The following is a 13,066-nucleotide window of genomic DNA, read 5'->3' as shown; positions in this document are numbered from 1 at the left end:
ATCCAGATAAAGCATGAAATAACATCCCATAAAGTCTGAATCAATATACAATAATGTTCCACTGAATAGTCAACTGAAGTCAAACATAAATACAAAAGAGTCTGATCGAGGAGGGGTACTACATGTAAAATGTACATCTATCTTCCTTACTATGTATATAGATGTTAACAAAGTTTTGTCATGCTTGAAAGTGTGAGTTACTATGTTTTGTGTTTCATGGATACCAACTGCATGATGGGAATTACGATTGAAAATTATATCCTGTAGGAATGTTGTAAAAATGATGCTCTGTTGAAGGTATTTGAGTAAGTTAGTATACTTATTGTACTTAGTGAGAAGTGAAGTACCTTGTTTTATCTCTTAAGTAGTGCATTAATTTGAATAATTGAAGAAGGTAAAGGAAAACTCTTATTGTTACTATCTTATTTGAGTTAAGAAAATGATTGGACTAAGATGTTTTTATCGGTTGATGAATCCTATAATGAGGAGATTAGTTATGTTGTTTGTATTTATCCCAAAGGAATGGTACCATTTGGTATCATTCAAATAAGTTTCAAGACTAACTGTGTATGTTTTCATGCTAGCCTTGTGAATTCTAGAAGTAAGTCGATTTTGAGGGGGGGAGGATGTAATGCCCTTACTTGATTCGTCCTTATAATAGGTTATGTTAGATACTTATGGACTTGTTTGTGTTCTTGATACTCCTTGATTCTTGTTTAACTCTTTATATTGATATTAGTGGATTCATTATGATTGTTATGATGATGTTGATTCTATAATTTGAATTAATTATTGTGTTAGGTCATGATTAACTTTGTAATCATTCACTATTTAGGAGATGTGGTTCATGTTTATTGCTTATGATGACTTATCATATGATAAAGCTTATTTAATGATTACATTATATGTGAATGATGTTGATGTAATTTATTATGTTATGTGTTTTCTATGATCCCGTATTGTTTTGGATGTGAAAGGGATGATGTCACATTGCTCATATACGATTGAGGTGTGATGTTGTGATTCTCTTTCACCTGCTTGTGTATCTTATGTTTCTATATACATTGTGTATAGACATTTGGTGTTGTGTAGGATGCAGATACTAGGCATCAACTTCACTTGATCTGGTAGGTCTGAGCGTTCCTTTTGTTACAAATGTGAAGTTCATGGTGTGTCGGTATGGTTGTCATTGATGTCAACATACTGATTCTTTGTTGATGTTTCAGTGGTTAGTTTGTGCTCCGCATTTTGATATGTTGCAATTGTAGTCATGAAGCTTTGGTACGTTGTTGGATGTTGCCTTGGGATGTCATGCTTATGATTTGGTGCTCCGAAAGTTATGATCTGGAAGTGTACTCAATGATGATGATATTTGATAGTGTTTGCAATGCTTTGCATTTCTAGTTTTGATGATGATATCTTGGATTATTATTGTTCATGTCTTTATCTTTGTTATCCTAATTTGGGATGTGATGATGTGATCTAGAGTCATGGTTGCATATATGTTCATTCCGAGTCTGGTTGACCTTGAATATTCTTTTTTTACTCTAGTGATTGTGGTGTATGGATAACATGTTGTTTTAATCGATGTAGTCATTGTGGTGTGGTCCACTTCTCATTCCTCTCCATCATGGGAATGTTTAGTGTAGACCTATTTCAAATTAGGTTTCATAAATTTCTTTGGTCGACTTGGGAAACATCTATTTTAAAAATTAGTATAAATAAAAGATAATTGTAATGAATAATATATACAAGTAAATGGATTGATAAATAATATCTATCTCCTATTGATGCGATTTTGTGCGAGGTTGTGTGTGATTGTGGTTGAGCAGTGTGGTAATGCACTGATGTTGTTTAGTACCGAAGGTAATGAGACAAAGGTTTCTTTCGGCAATGCATCTTAGTGGCAGTTGTGATTCAGTGGTGGACTTAATTTTTCCTTCTTCTTCTTCTTCTTCTAGGTAGTGAGCCCTTTTTTGGTGGTTTTAGTCGGGCAGTGAGCCCACCTACAATGAGCATTATGGCAATGAACCACCCTTTTTAAAAATCACCTTAACTAGTGTCACCCTAACAGGTGTTTTATACTTGAGGATTAGCATTCTTCATGGTTTTTCCCTTATTGGGTTTTCCACATAAAATTTGGTGTTTCATGTGAGTTCTTTCTCATGCTTATATCTATTTATGGTTAAGTAATCAAGAATTAGTTTACTGGATCTGTTTCTGTGTAATAAGTAAAAGATTTTAATTGACAATTGATTCACCCCCTCTCAGTTGTCTGAGATATTCAACACCTTTAATCCCAATGGCAGTTGATCGAAGGTGACATTAAGGAGCTACTACATCTTAACCCTAGTATGCGTCTTATGTGAGTTCCAATGTTCTTGGTCTAAAGTCGTCTTGTTAGGGTTTGTGTATTTTAATTTATGTTGTGTTTTATTTAATTTTTTACTGGAGGTTTTATGTTATATGGTTGTGGTAAATGATAAATAAATTATAATGTATAGCCCTATGCGTCAATAATTAATTATGTGCTACATATTGCAAGTCTCATATTATTATAGTAATATTATTTTGTGGATTATAATATATTAGTAATGTCATTTGGTGGGAATGATTTATGATTATTATTTATTATTTTATTTATTATGGGAGTTGGAATTTGGTAATTAAATGCAATATATTTCATTTTCAATGGTTGTGTGGAGTGAGCTTGTGTTCGGACTTGGGGGTTGCTATTTTGGCCGAAGTGCAAGAGGAAAGGGTGGTTTTCGGTTTCAAATGTATTCTAGAAATTTTGAAGAGTGGGATTTTTGGTCGATTTATATGGTGGTGTTTTGTGTGGATGAATGGTTTTTTTTTTTAAATGGGAATTGTAGAGAAGAGTCTTGAATCTACATGTGCCTAGAAGAGATTTTGGATGTGAATTTAAGAAGGAACTTTTTGAAGATTGCAAAGAGGTTTTGTGGACTTGATTTTGAATACTTTCATTGCATTTAAGGATTTCATTTTTGAAGGCTTTCTGGTTTATGTTGATTCACTATTCGTGTGGAGGCTGTGGGTCTTCGATTTCATAGTCCATTCTACATTCTCCAGTTGATCGTCACTGCATCATTACCAGTTGCTTCACTGCTTCATTACTGGTTTCTTAAATTCACGTCCAAAATATCTTAGAGGTAAGTTAGGGGTTGTACCCCTACATGAATTCAACTAAGCAGATGTGGAATACATCAATCCTAGAGCCTATTGAAAATATTGAAGAAGGATTGGTGAAGAATGGAGATACTCCACAGGGGGAGTAGCTAATTGCAGATCGATGAAGCATGGATAAGAAGTAGAATGGTTTACCTTCACTTTGGCATTGTTTTCAAAGGGGGAGAAGAAAAGTATATGATTGATAGCCTTATATGTTAAGGAGAGAAGACAGATTGCAGACCAGTTACTAGCTGAAGATATGAAGACACAGTTGAAGGAGAGTATATGTTGAAAAATGTAAACCAGGATTCCTATACCTGTGTGTATGCTTTACTCTTAATCATGACAATCAATTGGTACTGATATTTGTATTGCCATCAATGCCAAAGGGGGAGAATGTTGACATTACATGAAGATTGCATTGAAGAAGTATAGTGTTGTCATTAATGTCAATAGAAACTGGCAATGAAGCAGTAAAGCAACCGGTAATGAAGTAGCATAGAAACCGGTAATGAAGTAGTGAAACAACTGGTAATGATGTAGTGACGATCAACTGGTAACCCTAACCAGTGGAGAAGAAGAACCCTAACTGATGGAGCTTGGAGATTGGTTGTGATGATCTATGGCCGAATGATGATCGGTGATGAAGATGCCACGTAAGAATGTTGCATGTGATGAGCTTTGAAAATGTTTTGGCATGTAAAGATAATCGTTTATCTTGGGAATGATCAAATGCATAGTATGAAGTGAAAAATGTGTGATGTGTTACAAGTTTCAAAGTGCGTCGATCCAGGAGCGATTGTAGATGCCTAGAAGAATGTAAAGTTGATTTCATGTAATCTAACAGTCAATATTGAACCGATGTGTTTGTAATCTCTATGAGATTGTAGGGTTTGTGTTGTGTTACCGACCTAATGTATTTGCTTATAAGGTTGATGATTTGATTCAATGAGTTATTGGCAAATTTGGTTAAGCGTGGAACTGATTGTTGCTAAACCAGGAGGTGTGTCTGCAAAATGATGTGAAGGTAGATAGGAGTGATAAAGGATCTGATTCAACAAGGAAGTGTTGTTTTCAAATCGGTCAAGAACCTATTGCTCTCTAACCATTACATCAGTAAAATCCCTTAACTGGGTAAGCTTTAACAGGCTTGTTGTTAAAATCCTCTAACCAGGTGATCCATTAACTTGGATTTGAAATCCTCCATTGAGGTTACTTTTAATAGGGTATTACCTTTAACAGAGGATTTGTAGTCAATCCCTTAACCAGGTGGTCCTTAACCGGATCTATTCCTAACAGAAGATTATTGTATAAGCTTCTAACAAGGCTTGGTTCCTAACAGGGTGAACTTCAAAAGAGTTCAAAATACTTGTGGGTATTCATCCCCACTGTAGTTTTTCCTATTTGGGCTTCGACATAAAAAATCATTGTGTTAGTGATGAATGATTTTGTGGATGTGTTTTCGGTATGGTTGATATGAATGATTGGTATATCTGCATAGATATATTTAAATGACTGGAAATGATCTGAAATATGTTATTATTGGTATTAGTAAAGTGGTTTAAGGTTTTGGTCAAATGGTATTTAAGTTTTAGATCTGTTGCATTGTATCACTAAAGTATTTGGTCAACTGGTAAGGTTTAACGGTGTTGCAACATTTTTGTTAAAGTGTCTAAACTGGTAAACTTTGTGAGTTGTTTTTGAGTTGGAAATGAGTTTGGTGAAAGCCCAGTTAATTTTCTATCTACTGATTCACCCCCCCTCTCAGTAGGTGACCAGATCTTTATAGTTTCATCATATTATCAATTGGTATCAAAGTATTCCAGGTCCTCTTGAGTATAAGCCTAACAGCTTGAGGAAAATATCTAGGAGAAAATGATGAAGAGAGAAGATTCTAAGTTCAATAGAGATAACTACAGAATCTGGAGTGATAGGATGAAGATTTACATCAAGAGATTAGGAAGTCAGTATTGGGATCATGTTCTTAATAAGTATAACTTGCCTAGTGGAATTTTGACAGATGATCAGAAGAAGGAGCAACAAGAGAACAACCAAGCATTGGAGGCCATCATCAGTACCTTGTCCAGTTCAGAATATGTTGATGTTCATGGATTGGAGACTGCACATGAAGTTTGGAAGAAACTGGAAGATATCTATGGTGGTGATGAGCATGTAAAGATAGCCAAGGAAGAGAGTCTTAGAGGAAAATTTGAGGACATGAGAATGGCTAAAGGTGAAAACATTCAATAGTATGGTCAGAGAATCAAGGAGATAGCTGGAGAAATCAAAAGTGTTGGAGGTACAGTGGAGGATGCCACTGTGGTTAGCAAGGTATTGAAAACCCTTCTACCAGTCTACTCTATCAGAGTTGTAGCCATTCAAGAACTCAAATCTATTAACAAGACAAAGGTAACTCTTGACTCTATCATTGGTAAATTAACTGCATTTGAATTAAATGGTTTTGATGGAAGTATTCAGAGGTCAGAATTTGCATTTAAAGCCTCAATCTCAACCCAACCAGTAAGGAAAAGTAGAGAAGTAAGTTATAGTCATGAATCTAGATCAAGCTGAGAGGTAGATGATGAAGATATCCTGATGGAACTTGAAACATTGTTGGCCAAGAGGTTACCTCGAGGTACCGATAAGTATAGAGGTAAATTACCACTGAAATGTTTTGCATGTAACCAGATAGGACATATTGCTTCTAACTGTCCTAATGGAGATAATGAGGAAAAACAAGAGAAATATAGGAAGTTTAAAGGAAAAGGAAAAATAAATTGTTTCATTGCAGTAGATGGAGGTATTACTGATGAAGAATTCAAGGAAGATTCAAATGAGGACATTATCTTTGTTGCTATCAAAGAAGATATATCAGATCAGAAGGCATTGGTCTCTCACTTGGACAATTTAGATGACTAGATTATAGACAGTGGTTGATCACACCACATGGCTGGTGACCGAAGCAAGTTTCTAACATTGGAAGAATTTGATTGAGGTGTTTTCAGATTTGGGAACAACTCTCCCTGCATGGTGAAAGGCAAAGGATCCATTTCCCTGAATGGTAAGAGTATCGCAGATGATGTCGACTAGGTTGAAGGTCTAAAACACAATCTTTTGAGTGTTTCTCAACTCAATGACAAAGGTTACCCGCTATAATTCAAGAATGGATTTTGCAAGATCTTTGGAAGAAAAGGTGAACTAATTGCCATAGGCAAACAAACCAGAGGTAATCTTTTTCACTTAAACTCTAATTCAATAGTTGTTTGATTGCAAAAGTATAAGATAGTTGGCTTTCGCATCAGAGGTTTTTCCATGTGAATTTTGACAACATTGTAAGAGTCATCAAGTCAAAATCAGTAAGAGGATTGCCATAATTAGACAAACCGATGAATGCTTTATGCAAGGAATGTTAGTTAGGGAAAATGACAACCTCAACCTTCAAGAGAAAATCTTTCTCAGCTGAACATTTGCTAGATTTGGTTCATACTGACCTATGTGGACCAATGATGACTAGGAGTATTCAAGGTGATTGGTACTTCATGATATTTACCAATGACTGCTCAAGGATGATGTGGGTCACATTCTTGAAAGACAAGATAGAAGCATTCAACAAATTCAAGGCATTCAAAGCCTTGGTTGAAAAAGAAAGTGGAAGGAAGCCAAAATGTTTGAGAACTGATCAAGTTGGTGAATTTACTTAAGAGGAATTCACTAGATATTGTGAAAACAATGGGATCAAGAGGCAGCAATCTGCACCAAGGACACCACAACAGAAAGGTGTTGCAGAAAGGAACAATCGGTCAGTGGTTGAAGTTTCTAGGACTATGTTAATCCAAGGAGGTGTAGCTAAGACATTTTGGAGAGAAGCTATTAGCACAACTATTTATACAATGAACCGAATACTAGTCAAAATAGGTAAGGACAAAACACCCTACGAATACTGGTATGGTAGATCACCAAATGTTAGTTACTTCAAAAATTTTGGTAGCAGATGTTTTATTAAAAGAAGTGATTATATTGGAAAATTTGATGCCAAAAGTGATGAAGGCATATTTCTTGGTTACTCCACCAAGAGCCAAGCTTACAAGTGCTACAACAATCAGACTAAGAAGATCATTGAAAGTGTCAATATCCGAGTAGATGAATTTCCTGAAAAAATATGAAGAAACCAACAAGAAGAAGGAAGAAGAAGAACCCAACACACTATTTTTGGAACTGGAACTGGTAAAGCCAGAAGTTGGAGAACTAAATACAGAAGCCTCAGTTCAACCAGAATAGGAAGGTCTAGCAGAAGATGAAGAAAGTGAAGAAGAAGAAGAACCTGAAAACCAAGATCAAGTTATTCCAAGGTATGTCAGACTCAATCATAGCCTTGATCAGATTATTGGAGACAAGGATGAAGGTGTGTTAACTAGAAGAAGGCTAAGAGAAAATTAATGTATGATCTCCACCATTGAGCCTAGAACAACAAAAGAGGCATATGCAAATGAAGACTAGATCAAGGCAATGGAACAAGAACTTTATCAGATAGAGAAGAATAATACATGGTCATTGGTACCTAGACCGGAAAACAAGAATGTAATAGGCACAAAGTGGGTATTTAGAAACAAATTGAATGAAGATGGAGTAGTGGTCAGGAATAAAGCCAGACTGGTATGCAAAGGATATGCACAAGAGGAAGGTGAAGATTATGGTGAGACATTTGCACCAATAGAAAGATTGAAAGGAGTGAGGACTCTACTTGCATTTGCAACATACAGAGGATTTAAGGTATATCAGATGGATGTTAAATCAACATTCTTAAATGGCATATTAGAAGAAGAAGTCTACATACAACAGCCAGATGGTTATGCATTAACTAAAGAAAAGGATATGGTGTGTAAGCTACATAAGGAACTATATGGATTGAAACAGGCACCAAGAGCATGGTATGAAAGATTGCACTCTCACTTAGTAAAGATAGGTTTTCAAAGAATCGGTGAAGATAGTAACATATATCTCAAGACAAAAGGAGATAAAATACTAGTAAGTGAGGTATTTGTTGATGATATCAATTATGGAGGTAATGATGATATGTGCCATGATTTTTCTAATGAAATTAAGAATAAATTTGAGATGTCACTGGTAGGTGAGATAAAAAATTTCATAGGTTTGCAAATCCAACAAATGAAGGAAGGTATTTTTATTACTCAATCCAAGTATGTGAAATACATGTTGAAAACTTTTGGAATGTGAGATTGTAAACCAGTTGGAACACCAATGGTTACAGACTATAAATTGTCAAGGAAGATAATTTTGCATCAATTGATGAAAAGGAATACAGATCCATGATAGGTAAGGTAAATTATATTGTCCACAATAGACTAGACATTGCTCATGCAGTAGGATTGGTTGCTAGATTTCAAAAAGATCCAAAGGAGTCACACATGGTTGCAACCAAAAGAATTTTCTGATACTTGAAAGGCGCAATTGATTATGGATTATGGTATCCATATACAAGAGACTTTGACTTAAAAGTCTATACCAATGCAGATTGGGTAGGCAATGTTGATGATAGGAAAAGTACAACCAGAGGAGCATTTTTTCTTGGAGGCAGATTAGTGTCTTGGAGCAGAAAGAAACAGAGTTGTATCTCTCAATCAACAATAGAAGTTGAGTATGTTGTAGCTTATATGAATTGTACCCAAGCAATTTGGATGAAACACATATTGGAAGGTTTCAAGCTAAAGATATCAGAACCGGTAAGAATTTTTCGTGATAATACAAGTGCTATAAATATTTCAAAGAACCCAGTGTTGCATGCTAGGACAAAGCATATAGAGCTGAAGTATCATTTCCTGAGAGAGAAAGTTCAAAGCAAAGATGTATCACTAGAGCATGTTTTCACTAAAGAACAAATTGCGGATATTTTTACTAAACCTCTACCTAAGGCTACATTTGAATATCTTAGAGGTAAGTTAGGGGTTGTACCCCTACATGAATTCAACTAAGCAGATGTGGAATACATCAATCCCAGAGCCTATTGAAAATATTGAAGAAGGATTGGTGAAGAATGGAGATACTCCATAGGGGGAGCAGCTAATTGCAAATCGATGAAGCATGGATAAGAAACAGAATGGTTTACCTTCACTTTGGCATTGTTTTCAAAGGGGGAGAAGAAAAGTATATGATTGATAGCCTTATATGTTAAGGAGAGAAGACAGATTGCAGACTAGTTACCAGCTGAAGATATGAAGACACAGTTGAAGGAGAGTATATGTTGAAAAATATAAATCAGGATTCCTATACCTGTGTGTATGCTTTACTCTCAATCATGACAATAAATTGGTACTGATATTTGTATTGCCATCAATGCCAAAGGGGGAGAATGTTGACATTACATGAAGATTGCATTGAAGAAGTATAGTGTTGTCATTAATGTCAATAGAAATTGGCAATGAAGCAGTAAAGCAACCGGTAATGAAGTAGTATAGCAACTGGTAATGAAGCAGTGAAGCAACCAGTAATGATGCATTGATGATCAATCGGTAACCCTAACCAGTTGAGAAGAAGAACCCTAACTGATGGAGCTTGGAGATCGGTTGTGATGATCTATGGTCGAATGATGATCGGTGATGAAGATGTCACGTAAGCATGTTGCACCTGATGAGTTTTGAAAAGGTTTTGGCACGTAAATATAACCGTTTATATTAGGAATGATCAAATGTATAGTATGAATTGAAAAATGCGTGATGTGTTACAAGATTCAAAGTGCGATGATCCAGGAGCGGTTGTAGATGCCTAGAAGAATGTAAAGTTGATTGCATGTAATCTAACAGTCAATATTGAACCGATGTGTTTGTAATCTTTATGAGATTATAGGGTTTGTGTTGTGTTACCGACCTAATGTATTTTCTTATCAGGTCAATGATTTGATTCAATGAGTTGTTGGCGAATTTGGTTAAGTGTGGAAGTGATTGTTGCCAATCCAGGAGGTGTGTCTGCTGAATGATGTGAAGCCAGATAGGAGCGATAAAGGATCTAATTCAGCAAGGAAGTGTTATTTCTAGATCGGTCAAGAACCTGTTGTTCTCTAACCATTAGAGCAGTAAAATCCCTTAACGGAGTAAGCTTTAACAGGCTTGTTGTTAAAATCCTCTAACCAGGTGATCCATTAACTTGGATTTGAAATCCTCTACTGAGGTTACCTTTAACAAGGTATTTGTAGTCAATCCCTTAACCGAGTGGTCCTTAACTGGATTTGTTCCTAACATAACATTATTGTATAAGCTTCTAACAAGGCTTGGCTCCTAATAGGGAAAACTTCAGAAGAGTTCAAAATACTTGTGGGTATTCATCCTCACTGTAGTTTTTCCCATTTAGGTTTCCACGTGAAAAATCATTGTGTCAAGTGGTGAATGATTTTGTGGATGTGTTTTTGTTATGGTTGATATGAATGATTGGTATATCTACATAGATATATTTAAATGACTAGAAATGATCTAAAATATGTTATTATTGGTATTAGTAAATTGGTTTAAGGTTTTGGTCAAATGGTATTTAAGTTTCAGATCTGTTGCATTGTATCACTAAAGTATTTGGTCAACCGGTAAGGTTTAACAGTGTTGCAGCAGTTTTGTTAAAGTGTCTAAAACAATCAACTTTGTGAGTTGTTTTTGAGTTGGAAATAAGTTTCGTGAAAGCCCAGTTAATTTTGTATCTACTGATTCACCCCCCTCTCAGTAGGTGATCGAATCTTTATAGTTTCATCATATTATCACTTTTGGGGTTCTGAGTCAACCCAAGTCAATCCAAAGGCTTGGTTTTGGGTTTGTAACTCTTTGATGCACATTTCTAGAGCCTGCATCATTTTTTGTGATTTTTCATGTGTCTTCTTTTAGTTACACGTGTTCGTTCATTGATTCTACATTTATGAATATGTTTTGAGAGCATTTGGTTAAAGGAAAGATTTGTGGATCAAAAGTGATGTTGTGGTTTAGAATGTGTTATGGAACCAATGGTTTATAATTCTATGATGTTTCATGTTATCATGTATTTTTTTTTTGGAGTTCGATTGGTGTTTACAGGCCTAGTACCATGCTTTTATGTTAATGAATCAGTGGCTATGTATATGTTGTTGATTCATGACTTAACCCCTTGTTGATTTGGTTTTTATGGAAGTCCTATTCTATTTATGAGGTTTTTTCTTATGAGACATGATTGTGATGATTCTTTAAGTGAACCATGGAATTTATGATATTGTTGTGATCCTCTTATTGTACTGTAGGTTTTAGGAGCATATTAGGGGGAGTGGCTCTCAAGTGGGTGTCGGGGCCCTAAGTGGCTACTAGGATATCTCATTCAGAGTTGGTTAATCAAGTGATAACATTAAATTAAATGAATTGGGTTGGGTTGAACACACATTAATAAGATAATTATTGATGCCCCAATCATTCCTTGTGCACTCGTATAGACAAAGGATGAAATCTCATGACCTAGAGTGCTCATGCAGACTCGAGATGAGAATGCAAAGGCCTGTATGGAAAATAGAACTTCCTTTCCCCATGGAAGGATTTTTTCGTTCCACATGTGTAGTCAAATGGGCCTCAGGGTCTAGAGTTTGGAGAGGGTTGGACCTAAGGATAACCCATGTTGATGGCATGTGATGGCACTCTTCCCTATGTGTTTCATAGGACCTTAATCCTTGTGTTGTGCAGAAGCCTCTGGTGAGTTTGTGTCTTATGTTGAGCCTATGTCTTATTCTGTTTAGTCTTTCAGTTTGTTTCATCTTTGTGAGTATTTTTATTCCCTTGGATTCGTAGGTGTCAATTTAGGTCAAGTGATGTGTGTGGGGCCTTTTTTCATTCTCTAGAGCATGGGGGTGGACCTTTTTGGTTCCACATGGTCAGGTAGTTGATGCCTTCTTCCATTAGGATGTCTCATGGTTGTTAATGAGCGTGTGGATGTTTCTTCTTCTCTTCAATTCAAATGCTATGGATTTATGATGTGAATGTAATCTCTATTATATTTAAAGATTCATCTATGCACTTGTATTTGTATATCCTTCATGTGCATTGTATCATGACATTCTTATTGTAAAGATTGGTGTAAAGTGTAATGTAAATTATGTATAAGACCTAAGATGTAATGTAAGGATGTTATCGTATGTTTAATCTATGTGATGTTGGTATTGGCTATATTATAGGAATGATTAGATTCATTATGTTTGCAAGATTCAATAGGTTAGGAACATTTGATATTGGTTCTTAAAATGAACATAGTATCCTAGAAGAGTTAGTTATGTTATCTCCTAGTTATTATGACTATGCTTTAAAATGAGTACTTTCTTATGTTATGTTTAATAAAAAGGCATTAGTTTAAGTAGGAGATGTATCATGTATCATTATAAATGTTACACATATATATTCAGTTGTTGTGTTCTAGTAATGTCATTAGGATACCCTAGTGGATGAAAGTTAGACATTGTGAGTTTATTTCCACTTGTGCTTAACATTATGAAATCATGCTAATAAGTTATATGCATCTTATTTATATTTTGTTTAATGTGATATTGTATCTCTTTAAAAAAAAATTCTCTAAGTTGTTTAGCTATGATGTTTGTTGGCTAAATGCTCTAGGGTTTCTTGTCGGGCATTACAATTATTCCTTTCATGACCTTGCAAAGGGAAATTACTAATCTAGTACTTGAAAAAGAAACAATATTATATTTATTTAGTAACTCAAGTACAACAAAATACCTAGCCTCCATCTAGTTTCTTTTCCTAAAATAGGTCTTCAAACTTCATATATTTGTAAAATAGGCAATGTTACAGTCATCCTTAAAATTTAAACATAAGCTAATTGAAGAGAACAATATCCCCACCAAACCAAATAT

Source organism: Cryptomeria japonica, chromosome 2, assembly GCF_030272615.1.
Source record: "Cryptomeria japonica chromosome 2, Sugi_1.0, whole genome shotgun sequence".
Lineage (NCBI taxonomy): Eukaryota > Viridiplantae > Streptophyta > Pinopsida > Cupressales > Cupressaceae > Cryptomeria > Cryptomeria japonica.
Note: the sequence above shows the minus strand (reverse complement) of the source record.